Below are 14,465 nucleotides of genomic sequence, written 5' to 3' on the forward strand. Positions count from 1 at the left end.
TATTCACGGCCAGTCTGCCATGGGCACGTTTCCCCCCCACTCTTGACCATCTGACCTTTTCTCCCAACTATACCGGAGAACTATTGGGTCGTTATAGGTGGGGATTGTAATTGCCAATCCGAGCCCTTGAATGGCCTGTCCACATTATTACAAGTGAGGAGGATTCAGTTTGGGCAATCCCGGATCCTAACATTCCACCAACACTGGCATGGACCCCCTTGGTTCTAAAAATGAATGCACTCTCACTAAGTCACTCATTGAGGGCTTGTAATCGATTTGTATCAGATAGTCCTGGGAATTTTACCTTTAACAGCCCCGGGCAGGCATCGATTATATTCTGGTAGATGTTTGATCGTGGTATAGGGTCCTCGACTTAAAGGTCACCTCTTGCTTCGAGTGACCACAATGCTCTTGTTTTAGAAGCATTCTGGCCGCTAGCTGAAGGTCAACTCAGCACACCCTTAAAATCTGATTCTGGCTTAGTATTGGCCAATGGAGGGAGGAGAATACGCTGGGGGGAAACTTGTACAATCACAGGACAAAGTGGCCTCCCATTACCAACAAATTGTTCCCTTTCTTGTAGCTGCATCCCAACTCTGTGACCAGCGGCCTTTTAACTTCTCAAACCAGAATCATAAATAAACATCAGGATTTGCTTTCTGTCCTGGCTAGCTTTTTATTTATTTTTCTTTCTAGCAGCGAAAGGCCTAAGCTCAATTCTAAGCCAAGGCACACATGGTTTAACAAACACTGCAAGATAGCTACACAAGCCCTTTTAACCTCCATTAGAACCAACGATGGGCCACAAGTTAAGGAAGCTAGGGAATACCATAAAAATACTGTAGCTAAAGCGAAAAACAATTGGGAAAGTGAAAAATGGGATGCAATTAAAACAGTTCTAGGTAGTCATGACATTTGGAATTTAACACAAGTAAATCTGAAGGTAAATTGGCCATTGCACCTAATCTAGGGGAAGAAGTCTGGAGAGCTCAAATCTTTATACACCAGGGCAACGGAGGAAGCTGGATGGGTGGAAACACTTGGTACGGAGTCGCCAAATCAAGATGTCCCACTCTGTTCAATGAAGGTCACACAGGCACTGGGCAAATAACTACCAGCTAAGGCGCCAGGGCTGGACAAGATTTCTGCCGACCTTTTTCGCTCCGAGTCCTCGGTTTGCGCACCATACGTGTGGTCACTTAACGCCGTTTTGCAGGGCATGGTGCTACTCTCTACTTGGGCAGAAATTATCTTTATAACAAGCACTGGTACAGCCAATATGTCTCGCCTTTGGGACCTTATAAGTATTTAGTTATGCAGCACAATATCCTTGGTGCGACATCAACTGTTGGCATGGCTAAACACTTACAAGGTCCCAAAGGCGAGACCTATTGGCTATGCCAATGCTTGTTGAATATTATACTGAAATGTCAATTGTCCGTCTAAAATCCCCATCCCATTCAACTTTAAAGCGCATAAACCATTTCTCAAGCCATGTTATACACGAACACTGATTTAAAAAGTCTAAATTTTATACAGTTTGAAAAGATAAGAAAAAAAATTAACCTAACATGAAAGTGACAAATTACATGTAATTTAGTCACTGGCAACAGTTCCACAGAACACTAGAGATTTGTGTGCAAAACATGGTTAAGTTTATCCACACTGCAACCTCGGCGTTCTGCACTGCACATTCGGTTCACTTGTAGAACACCATGTGTCTCGTCACGCCACCCCCGCCCCGGTGTCAACTGTGAACAAGTATTGAATGTCATCCGGACAGTAGAGCGTTTCCCGCTCTGCGACAAGAAGTACCTCAGAGTGATAGGGTGCGGTGGCGCTGTCTATGCAGCCTACTTGCCCAATAATTCGGAGTCCATTTTTCCTGTCCAATTACAGTTAAAAAAAAAAAAGTTTACGGTGTGGTGCTTATTGGCAAAATAACAAAGGGTTTGGCATTGACACTGCACACGTGCCTCAAGGGAGTGCACGCACAGTTACCGAAAAATATGTACATACGCAGCAGGTCAGCGTTTTTAAAACGATACCATGGCTGCAGTTCTCTGGATTTAAATATAATTAAAAAGTAAAAAAAAAAAAGTTGTGCGCCGGAACTTTAAAACAAACAAATTAATTCTGTGGTGGGGTTGCTTAGGAGTCAAGTTAAAATGGAGATTCCCCCCTCCTACTTGAAAGGACAGAATATTACGATGCATTTTTCATATCTGGTATCCCCGAGTTCTGCTTCGTCCACATGAAGAGAATATTTTAGCGGGTACACCGGACACCAGGGTTGGGAAAGATTCACTTCTATTAAAAGGAGCTAGGAGCACCTAGACAGTAGTACTTCTTCCTGTGCCCGCCTGTTTACAAACCAAGGGTCGTGCTGCGGTGAGAACACAGGGCAGCATATAGTGTTATACCTAGGCGGTGTACACTTTAGAACGCCAAATTAGTTGACACCAGGCCTTTAAATTCATACCAGTTTCTTGCACGTTTATGTATATATTGCCCTGCAAGTAAGGCAAGAAAATACCCACACATGGGAATTTTGAAAGGCTGGTTTGGTTAAAAATGCATCTACAGTCTACACATAAAATTTACGTTTCAGTAATACTCAGAAAACGAGGGAACTTGGAGATCTGGAAAAAACGCATGTGAAACGTGAAAAAACAAATGCACAAGTTGCAATAGCTTTATCATCTAAGACTGGCCAAAGGACAGTCATCCGAGAGATCCCCAGAGAGATCTGCTTCAATGGATGCTGCAAACACAGCACAGGAGTGGGGGGCAGCCTCAGGGGGCGAAAAAGTGAACAATTCAGATGTTTTCAAGTCGTCTGAAAACTGATACAAAGGTAAGTCGTGCATTTTCTGAGCACCAGAATTTTCTTTAAACCTGCTGCTAGCCTCCTGTTACAGAAATGTTTTTTGAAGAAAAACTAAACATTTTGCAGTGCCCACGCATCGGAACACCAAATTAACTTCTTACATTAGAAAACCAAGCATTTGCAATGTGCAAGTCCCGGGCTTTGCAGGAGGCACAGTAATTAGAGCTGCTGTAAAAGTTTCCAGAGATGTCCGAAGCAAACATGCTGGCTGAGACACTCTTGGTTACTCAGTCTGTTTGATTTTTGCAACATTTTGTCTGTGAGCCTGTTATTCGTAAATGCATGAAGACGAGGGGGAAGGCAAGATTCTTTTTGTTTCTAATGCTATGTCAGGGAAAAACAAGCCTGCAGAGCGCCCGGCTCCCACCCTCCAATGTCCGGCCCATGGCTTACAAGGGAAACAGGAAGAACCAAGAGGGTCTAAGCCAGCAGGTCTGCTTCTGGCACCTCTGGAAAGGATTAACAGAACAGAGGACTGGGCTGCTTTTCAGATGCATGATATCTTGTAGAACAAGGAGGGGCTGACATTCTCACGCCAAGGATCAAGAGGCTGATAAAAGCCCTGTCTGCAGAGGACACACCCAAGGCCCACTGGCACTTTTAGAATAATGTAAGCAAAAGATCTCCCGACAACTCTGCTGTCAACTCAAGTCTAAAGAAAATGACAAGAAAAACTCTTAACAGGTCACAGGCTTCAGCAAACTGTGCTGGCCATCTCAGTACCCAAAGCCCTTGGGTGTTTATGTTAACGCCTGGTATTTCTCCGGAGTCCGCCATCAGAAGCCCGGAGCCCCGAGGCAGAGTGGAGTGAAACACAACCCACGCTCCCCAGAGGGGCACGGCTAACACAGTCAATAGAGGCTTAAAACGCGACCATTAAGCATTAATCCTCATTATCCCATTATTATAACAAAGGATGGAGATCAACTTCAACCAGGAATCCGCTTATTATAACGAGGGGGCTAGCGAGCAGACACGGGGGCAAGGCACAACGGGGAAAACAAGCCCACGAGTGGCACGCGCTTGCAAGCAGCAGGCAGTCCTGGTCTGCTCGAAGGTAATTTTCCTATAGCAGCGCATAAGCTGCTATAGGCTCAACCTAAAAAAACGCGGCCCGTGCTCTGCCTAATGACTGCTTTGAAGCACACGTGTTTGTGGCACCATCCGCCTTGCGGGAGTGAGCAACAGCCAATTAGCATGTGCGCTGCTGCTCGCTCCTGCAAGGTGGATGCCGCCACAAGCACTAGTGTCTGCTTCAAAAAGAGCAGAGCAACGGCTAAAGGCCTTCCTGTGCTGCACATGCGCGCTGTGTAGGCGAGACCTGAAAAGGGTTCACCTCTTGATCCAGCCAACTATTGCCCCATAAGTCTTTTAGACGTTACCCCAAAAATGTTTGCACATGGCCTCTTGGGGCGATGGCAATCTTGGATGGAAGAGAGTAATGTTTTAACACATCTACAAGCAGGGTTCAGGGCTAAGATCTCTACTATTGACCAGATCTTTAGATTACAACTCATCCACTGGAAAACTGTGATTCTAGAGGTTGGCAGCCTCTACCTCACATTTGTGGATCTTGAATCCGCTTTTGATTTGGTTCAGAGGGATCAATTGTGGGGCATACTTCTGGACCTGGGATTTCCAGAGTATCTGCTACCAGTTGAAACGTCTTCAAGATAATTATGCACGGATAAGATATGGCAACAATGGTGAACTTACTGCCCCTTTCCCCATAGAGAAAGGGGTGCGCCAAGGATTTGTTCTGGCCCCGACACTCTTTTCCCTTTTTATAAACGGCCTAATAGAATCCCTGCTGGCTGGAAAAGACATCGATGCACCCAGGTTAGCGAACCGCAAAATTCCAGCTCTTATGTATGTGGATGACTTACTTTCCAAATCACCCATGTGTATGTAAAGGGTTCTTGATGTATTAAGCATTTTTGCAAAATCCGGGGATTGGAGATAAATTTACAGAAAAAAACAAGTATATGTTTTTTTTAACACAAACACAACTAACTGCCCAAATCCCAGACTAGATGGAAGGGCCCTAGAGAGGGTGTCTATTTGATTATCTCGGGATCACTCTAACCGACAAAATGGAATGGGGGACACAAAAAGCTAGTTTAAAATTGACCCAGTCTACGGGAAGTATAAAAGTTTACAAGACCTGCATGCACAAAGTAATAGGTCCTGTAGCAGAAATTTACAAGACACAGGCAAGGGGTGCAGCATTGTATGGGGTAGAATTATGGGGCCACTGTTCACCCACCTCGATCATTGACCGAGAATTCATTTCTCAGGGAATTGATGGATCTTCCTATTAGCGCTCCATTAACACCTTTTAAGTGTGGACCTAGGGATCAGCCCTATAGCAGATGTAGCCTCTTCTAGACCTCTCCTATATTGGTGACGCATTTGGAGTACCTCCAAACTAGCCGAAGACAAAGAGTTGAAGGATGTTATGAGGCTACAAGGTGTGGGGAATCTCCCCTGGCTAGCCTATATTAGGAACACTTGCCAGGCTCTGGGGAGGGTAAACGTGGACATCTGCTGGAGAAATCTGTCCTAGGACCCCCAGAAAGGCACTCCTCGAGACCATAGAGATTTTAAACTGGCAAAATTATGGCGGGGGGACCAATCTTGGATGCCTAACTTCCAGGTTCTTGGAAATAAATAGCAATATAGGCTAGAACCAGCACTAGATTAGATTCAACCGCCTCTATTAAAGAAGCTTTATCTCCAATTTAGATATGGGGTGTTCCCGCTTCGATCATCTACTAGTAAGTGGCAGGGCTCCCACAGATTGTCCAGGGTGTGACCAAGCAGCGGAAACTGAAATGCACATACTTTTCTTCTGCCCCGCCTATGGAAAGTCAAGGTCTCGGATACTACTATTGTGTAGGAACATGGGGTCTAGACATTGTACCGAGGTGTTTAGGCTTTTTAAATATGACACTGAGACGCCTATTGTGTTCTCCATCTCGTGGTTTTTATACTCCATGTGGTGCACTCGAAGAGCTATTCTAAAGAAAGCCCCAACAGGAAATTCTAGATTTACAGCAATTAGTTATGCTATGTTATGCACCTTTTAGAAAAATGTGGTATGTACACACTCACCTATTTACCCCAACCCAATACATCGCCGTCAGGTGTTTTGTAATTTTTAAAATTGTATCTATTTTAAATTGGCATCCCTATTCTTTCTATAGTATTTATTAGACAAGAACAACGTTTTTTAGTGCCAAATAAGGTGTTTTAATTCTTAACTAATTCTTAACTAAAGTCATTTGTTACTGCACGTGTTATTGCTGCTCACTATGCACTCAATGTAGAAATGATGTATTTTATGCACATTGCACAATCTCCTGCTGCGGAACACTGAGCTGGCTTGGGGATGCTAACTTAAGAATGCAGTCACGATTTGTATACCTATAGTGATTGAAAAAAAAAAGGGAAACAAAGTATCTAGTTTATAAAATGACGTGCTGTATTTTGCTAAAATGTATCGTATTGTTTTATGTGCTTTTATGGCATGGCCGAAATAAAGGTTTTTTGACTGACAATCGAACTGCCACCCCATTTTTCTCGTCTTTTGTAGTAGACCAGACTGCAAAATGGAAGGTGTTGATACTCTTCCATTTGAAAGCCATAGCTCCCTTGCATCTCTATAGCTAGACTCCCATTTTTTGTAAAAAAAAAAAAAAAATGGTGCTTTGTGGTGTTCAGTTAATCATGTTTAGATTTGACTGCATAAGGTGTGAAGCTGTACAAAAACATTTAATAGGTACAGGATGCATCACTGTTAACTGAAATACATCATCCCTTGGACGGTCTGGATTACGTCTTGTATGGCACCTTCAGCTATCAGTCACTGCATTACAGTCCGTAGTGGCTCATTACTTTACAGAACTTCTCCTTTGACAAATGTTCATCAGCCACTTGAAGAGGGCATAGCAAAACTAAAACATTATATTAGCAGTCAGGTCACCATGGTAGACAAGCATTGCAGTAGCAGCTTCTGAAATGAAAGTAATTGGCGGCTATTTAATCAGAACTTCAGTCATGAAAGTATATCGCTCTTAATATTGTTAGGGGACATTTTAAATTTACATTAAAGGTTGCTGCTTAAAAAAACTGACCAACACCGTTTAATACACTACCAACTCCTTAGGGCCAGTCAGGCTGAGTTTAAGCCTTCGCTCAACCAAGGGTTACATGTGGTTCTAAGCAGTCGGGCTTACAAACACGTGTAAAGCATTTAAACAGCACCAAAACAGTTGAAGAAAAACTAGACCGACACTAAATCAGACACCAATTTAAAAAAAATGGGTGATATTTTAATGTATTTATGGGCACCAAAACGAAAAAGATCCACTAGAGGGTTCTGGAGATATAGAAGTTACAAGAAACAGTAGATCAGCCTTTAATCGCGAACAGGAATTGGAACATTCAACAAATATGATGTACATTTTTTAAAGAAATACGTTACGATGGAATGTGGTTACTTGGAGTTACTTTGGCTGACCAACTTCGGCAGAGAGCCAGTAGAGGGGACTAGCAAGGTATAAGGTATTAAACAGTTACCTTGCTAAGAGGAGTCTTCAGTTCCAGCATTTGTGGCTCCTTGCTATTGACTTCCATGTTTGATCCTGATGCAAGGGTTTACTGCATGCTGAAGATAATCTTCCTGGGGCAGCTACTTCGTCCACTGCCCTGGTCAAGTGATTTTGGTCACATCTGTTGTCCCTCTACGCCCTCTCAGGATCAGAAGTCTAGTCGCCACTGGGCTACATGCCGCCCAGCACTGCAGAATCAGCGTTTTCCTTCTTTTGGCGATAACTAGTGTTCTGGGCAACTATACTACAGTCCAGCGATTCTCCTGGGCCCAGCAGACCCAGATACATCTTTTGAGTTTCGGGTCCTGGTCTTTTAGGCTGCACGTGGGCGAGGCGCGATCTGGTGGTCTCTGCTACCAGCTTCATCATGCAGACTACTTCAGCTTTTGTGGTCCTGTGCTGTGAACTGAAATTCGGCTAACTGATTTTTGAAGTCTCTTGCTTCTGACTGGGCTCAGGTGACCACTCCTCCAGGAGCAGAACACAGGCGCAGTCCGTTTCTCTGCTAGTCCAAGGAGCAGCAGGTGCAGTCCAACTTTGGTGCAGCCGCTTTGCTGGTTCCAGGGTCTTCAGTGCAGTCATTTGGGCCTCTTCTCCAGTCAAGCAAGCAAACTATTTTGGGTTCCCCTGACACGTCGTCCCAGGCCGACAGAAGGCTCTTGTGACCAACCGTGGCAAATATTCACTAGAGAACTGGGAAATGGGCAACTTTCTAAACATTGCATGTAGCAACAAGTTACATTAATTTAGTCTTGGGTATTTTATCAAGCTTAATGTAACAATTTGTTTGATACCTTGAAGTACCAACATTTTAGTCCCATTCAGAAGATAGCACAGCTGAAGTGTCAGCATGTAGGTCTGTACTCTCCAATGGGGAGTCACAAGAAACCAATCTGCTTTGTGCCTCCTTGCTTGGTCTGCTACTTGAGGGATCATTGCGAACAGGGAAAGGCGCATTTAATGGTCCTGCTCCAATCCAAAAGGAGCATGTCTTTTTTTCATTGCCCTCGGATCCGGTATCCAACTAAAGAACGTAGTTTGTTTAGCCAAGATGCAAAGAGGTCTGTTGCCCATGGACTCCACTAAAGATGAATTGTTTGGAACACTTGATGCAGCATCCAATCACTAGAATACATCAGATATAAATCGGCATTTGTAAAACACAGCACTATCGCCCCTGGGGGTATCTGGGTGCTGGGGTGCGAAGTCTTAAAAGCCAGGTCTTGAGAAAACAGCGGGAAGAGGGAAGGAAAGAGCAGAAAAAGACAAAACAGAGGGCAGAAAAGGCCAAACAAAGGGCAGAAAAACAAGCAGGCAAAAAAGGAAGAAAAACTAGCAGAAAAGTCAAACCGCAGAACGAGCAGGAAAGGTAAAACAGGAAGACACTAGCAGAGGAGGCACAAACGGTAGCAGACTGCGGGCAAGCTGGACAGAAAAACTGTTGCAGGGGAAGCTGGCACTAGGATATCTTGAGTTCCAGTCGATTACATTTATTTGGCCAGGAATGTATTCTGCTATGGCTGAAACCTTGTGTTGGAGGCCGAAGAGAAGTATTGGGGTATTTCTGCCAACGTCTTCTATTGTGTGCCTTCTGATTTGGTGATGTAACAAACTGCTGAGATGTTGTCCATCCGAAGCTGTATTCAACAGTTGGTCTTTCAGATTAGCATGGGTTCTATGGCAAAGGACCCCACTAACTTTGTAGTTGATGTGAATCATCAACTCTCTCTGACCAAACTTCCTGTGGGGACACCCACATCTGGCTCACCAGTTCCATCTGATTCTGTGATGACCTCTGGCTGCAGTGTGAACATGGCTCTGCAGTTCAAGGCCTCCATCACTGCCACCACAGTAATTTTCATTAATAGCTTGACTTCATTCGCATACACTAAACCTCTGAAGATGTTGAATCTTCAACTTCTGTAGTGTAGAGGTCCTGGAAAGATTGCTTGTATCAACAATACTAAGAGTCCTACAATTTGGGCTACTGATCTCTTGGACACTGTTTATTGGGCACAGCTGATCTCTGCTCTGTCTTAATGTCTCATCTTCTATGCTGGTAATTGTAATTGAGCGTTGAGGGAATCCACTTGGAACCTGTTATCGCACTGGGTTCGTGCCAATACTGACTTTCTAGTTGATTAAAAGACTCTGCTCTTGTAAGAGATGGATTGCCCAATGAAAATTGAAGCATCACTTTTGTCCGTTCTAGCGCCATGATGAGATCATCCAGATAAACTATTAGCTTGGCTCCTTTGCCTCTCAACATCATTCCTCTGGTTTCATCACATTGATAAAACGGCAAGGTGCTGGACAGAGGCTGAAGGGCTTCACCAAATATTCATACCAAGATGCTGAAAGGAGCCACACCAGAAATTCCTACCATTGATTCCTCCATTAAAATTGCAGAAACCTACTGTTAAGCGCAAGAGAAAAGGGATAGTTGGTTAAGTGTTCTTATGGTCTAATCGGAAGATCCTAACTTTCTTTGAGGAAATCTCTCAGTTCGTGTGAATCCTCCCATCTTGAACTCCGTGACACTAATCCAGTTATTGAAATCTTTTACTTTGAATACTATTGTTACAATATAATCCTGGTACAGAAAAAAGGAGAATGTAACACAACCCCCAGGGATGAGGTGTGCAAACCCTAGAGCTTTTTGTGCAAACATTCCTGCACTTCTGCATCTATAACATTCTGCTTTTGATAGTTGGGGGTGATCAACTACCTGGGAATCATTTGCTACATTGAAGTCCCACAGAATCCTAGATTGAATCCCTGGATTGTGTCCAGGACCCATTCATATTTTATCTTCTCCCAGTTGCCCAGAAGAAACTGAATTTACTCCCCCTCACCCCAAACCTCTCTAGAAATAATCTGTACCTGTAACTCCAGAACCTGCGTTGGCAGAGATGTTTACACAAATAACTGCCATATTTTGAACGATTGGTTCTTCGTAAGAATAAGGTGCTTCCCTTGGAGGTCTCAACCCAGCTATGTTCCTGTGCCACAAATCTTCCTGGGAGTCCTGGAAAAGATTGGCAGCCTGGCGAACATGCCATGCTAAAAAGGCCAGGCTGAAATACTTTTTTGAGGCACAACTGGCCATTGTCCTGTGAAGGTGTTGATTCTTTTCCCTATGTGCTTGACGAATAGGACTCCAAACAGGAGGCCCTCTGATACTGGTCCTACTTCCGCTGAAGCCAGGCCTGTTAGCTTTGGATTGATCCTCTTTAAAAATGGATCTGCATCTCTTGGCTGAGATGGAGCGGTTGACATTAACCCATGCAAACTGCTGGTTATGTCCACCCAGCTAAACTATCTGGATTAATCCTTGATTCTGACTCTTTAGCCTGAAAGCCCAATTCGAGGATTTTGGTGAGCCATTGCTCAGCTTACAGATGGTAGCACTGATATGTCCTCCAGACAGTACTTTGAAGATTCTTCATCATACTGTTTGTATTCATCCATACTAATAGGATCAGTTATTTCTTGGAAGACTTGTATTCTGTATGGGCAAGCCAAAAATACTTACCCTGTCAAAGGGCAGGAAAGGGGAGCGTCCGCTGAATTTATTACTCTACGGGCGCAAAATGCCATATTCTTTAAGCCAATCCTAGTTTATAGTGGAGGTTGGTTTCAGCTCCTCAGGGCAAGCCTGTAGTTTAATTGTTTCTCCATCATACACTCTGTAAAGAGGTGTATTCGAGGACTTGCCTGTTGGTACCAAAATATTCATTGATGTTATTTATTTTCAGTTTGTGTTTATGGTGAAATAGCTCCTACTCGTTCAGCCGTGAGCCCCGGGGTGACTTCCCACCACGTTTGAATAACACATGTCCCATGCACATTAGTAAACTCATGAGCATGAAAGAAAGAGGACTGAGGTTGTCCACCCTGCAGGCCCTCGATCGTGGTCCTTGCTCCCAGTCCTCTAATCTGCTGTAGACGTGGTGCTTAGTATCTGACTTGCCATAACCCCTCAAAGCATCATGCACACCCTACTCCACATCAGGGTGCCGGCCCCATGCTCAAACACTGACCTGGTGCGCTTTAGCGAAAGCATGCGCTGCAAGGCTTTCCAAATCCAATATCCACAAATCATTTATCATTAAATTATATTTAACTTCTACACTTATAAACAAATGGTTGAGACACACTTATATAGACAGCCGAGCAGCAAAGAGGCCGCAAGATGGTCTCTCTCAGATTTAGGGGAGTTGAGTCCATGGTGATTGATGGATGGGTAATAAATGAAAAGGAGTGTTCAATTCTATACAGGATTATCTGTTACAAAATCAACAGATGGTTAAACTGTTCTCCAGCAATAGAACAAGTAGTCCTGATGTGATGAATAAAAGTTATTTAGGAGTCTTGTGAGTTGCTTTGATTCCAATTTTATTCAAAAAATGCCAGTCTGACAGAAGCAATCTATTCGGCCCAGCCAAAGCGTTTCGTCCCTGTGGGGCTTTATCAGGGCTTGATCAGTATCCCAATGTTGTCATTCACCCAGTGTTGGCTCCATCCTTTCTGCTTCCTGATTCGAATGTCCTGTGACTTCACGGCTAGGCGTGAACTCCTAGAACATTTGAATCAGGAAGCGGAAAGGATGAAGATAAGATGGGAACGCAACACGCCATCTAGTGGTACAAAATTGTATCTATGAGGATTTATGAGATAACATGAGCCAACACTGGGTGGATGACCACATTGGGATATAGATCAAGCCTTGATGAAGTCCTACAGGGACGAAACACGTTGGCTGGGCTGATTGGATTGCACATCATGACTACTTGATCTATTGCTGGAGAACAGTTTAACCATCTGTTGGTTTTGTAACAGATAATCCTGTATAGAATTGAAATCTTGTTATTCCTTGTACTTGTGTTCGGGTTGCCTCTTGGCAATGAGGTCACAAAAGTAGAGCGTTGGAGGAAACACAATTGGTATTAATCACACACCAGTGCCCCGTTTGGAGCCCACATTGCCAGTGTGCTTATTTAGGTCTCGCCTAGCTATTGCGTAGCAATCGCTATGCGAGACTCTAGTAAGGGGCTCCCAAAAGTGCTCCCAAAAGTGGATTGCATGGCGAGCACACGCACAATCACGTGCATCGTGCTGTCATGCAATCCACTTTTGGGAAGCGCTTCAGCCCACTGGCGCGTGCACCTACTTCAAAGGGTCCGCTTCCCCGCCTGGAATGCGCTCCCCCGCCCCTTGCCGCTTCAAAGCCCGCGTTTAGCGAGATTAAAGTGACACTGTAGTTGGCTTACTCTGCTGTGTGCCCTCCACTACAATTTTGAACCATCGCGTCTTTTGTCTTTGCATGTACCACAACCCCATAGGGAGAGGACCTGGGTATGCATTCATATCAGATCAGATGAATACTCACAGTGCTGACAAGACATACTGCCGACAGCGGTGGGCTACCCAGGCGTCTTCGCATGCCATCCCCCACCTTAGCTCAGCCATGCCCTGTAACAGGACACCACTGCCAAAGGCTGCTCCCCTGTATGATGCCCACTTCACTGTAGCCAGAGCCACTGGCAGTTATAAGTGTGTGCTCTTCCGGCAAGGAGCCCCATTCTAATACCATCTCTCTTCCCCTGCTCGCTTCTGGTCTTTCCATGCTCGCAGTTCGCACAATAGAAAAACCTTCAACCGACCTGGGTCCTTGGTTCACTCTCGCGGGCAGCCCTGAAGAGCACAGTTTATCAACTTGGAAGGGCACGGACCGAACGCCATCCCTTATTAACAGCCGTAGGACGGCTGCTGCGCTGCGCACATACAGTGAATATTACACCAGCCGAAGAATTATCTGCTTTGCAATGTGACTGCGCTTTGCATATCAACTATGTGCACCCTTGCACTGCACACATATATGCACACTATTTGAGTGAAACACACAATCATCAGAAACACGTCTAACTACTCGCTCAGACAGTGAGTGTGGGAGACCACACACAGGACGGCGTATGTTCTGCTTTTGGGCCCGCAGACTTGAAAGCGTGCATGAAAATCCGGTGCATACATGTAATTTTTCAGTTGGAACATGCATGCATGAAGGATTTCATTTACAGGACTGGTTCTCTAACAAATGCACATTCTTCTCTCACCTCACTTTAAACCGAACCGCATCATACACACACTCACGTCAAGACAGTGTGAAATGCAAATGTAGTCCTTTTGACTCACTCAGCTTTTATTCCTCTAACGTAAAAGTTTGGTTGCGCTACATTTATCGTTTACGTCTGGATTCTGAGAGTGTAATGCAATAGGTCTCGCATTTACGCGAGTTTGAGCTATTGACATTGCAAATGACTGCCTTTTATTTAAGTTTTAAAAACAGATAAATGCATTGTCATTTGCAATGTCAATATCTCAAACTCTCGTAAATGCGAGACTTATTGCATTGCAAATGCTTGTTCTAGGATGGGATCAGTAATTCAAGTTTCATGCCAAATGTAAATTGGCTTTTTATACAGTTTTCTTTGGCTGCTGTAACTTTCTAGTAGAGTAGAACCTTATCTGAGCCTCTGGTCCTCACCTAAAATTCCACTGTGCCTAAACCCCCCCCCCCCCCCCCCCCCCCCCCCAAAAAAAAAACATGCAACCAGCATGACTGACGCTGCTTCTTTTCTTTTAAACGTATATTGGTGCTCTTGTTCATTAGAGCCCTGTCAGAATTAATTGCGGCCCATTGATTTGTCTTGTTCCCCCTCCACACACACACACACTTACTGCACACACCTTCTCCTGGGTGAGGACTGTGCGGACACACACAAAGTCCTTGCTGGGACCAAGTGATCCAGCCGCATTTGTCCCTTTGCAGGGGCATGCTAGTTGGAGACCTCGCGCTTTGGAGAGTGACCAAAAATAATGGGCCTCATCCCGCCCCACCCTTTGCTATAATGGACCTAAGCCACCCTCAAATTGACTATGGAGCGGTAACTGGCAGTCAT

Source organism: Triturus cristatus, chromosome 4_2, assembly GCF_964204655.1.
Source record: "Triturus cristatus chromosome 4_2, aTriCri1.1, whole genome shotgun sequence".
NCBI classification, from domain to species: Eukaryota; Metazoa; Chordata; class Amphibia; order Caudata; family Salamandridae; genus Triturus; species Triturus cristatus.